Here is a 320-nt window from a genome sequence, read left to right as displayed (position 1 = left end):
TCTTCCCTCATGGTATGGGCTGCAGTCTCCAAATCTTGGAAGTCGCCTCTGATTTTCGTGGAGCAGGGGGTTAAGATCAACACAGATCGCTACATTAACGATATTTTTGTTCCAGCATTTGAAGAGATGAAGAAACACTTCAAAGATCAGCCTTTCACCTTCCAACAAGATGGAGCACCATCCCACACCTCCAGAAAAACTTAGGACTGGTGCCAATGTCATTTTCCAAGATTCTGGAGTAAGGAGATGTGGCCGCCTGCATCGCCTGATTTGAATCCCATGGATTTTTCGGTGTGGTCTTTGTTGGAGGCAAAGGTCTG

This window comes from Euprymna scolopes, chromosome 7, assembly GCF_053919585.1.
Source record: "Euprymna scolopes isolate OS-2025 chromosome 7, ASM5391958v1, whole genome shotgun sequence".
In the NCBI taxonomy this organism is placed as follows: domain Eukaryota; kingdom Metazoa; phylum Mollusca; class Cephalopoda; order Sepiida; family Sepiolidae; genus Euprymna; species Euprymna scolopes.
The sequence above is the reverse complement of the archived record's forward strand: the minus strand, read 5'-3'. Positions refer to the sequence as shown.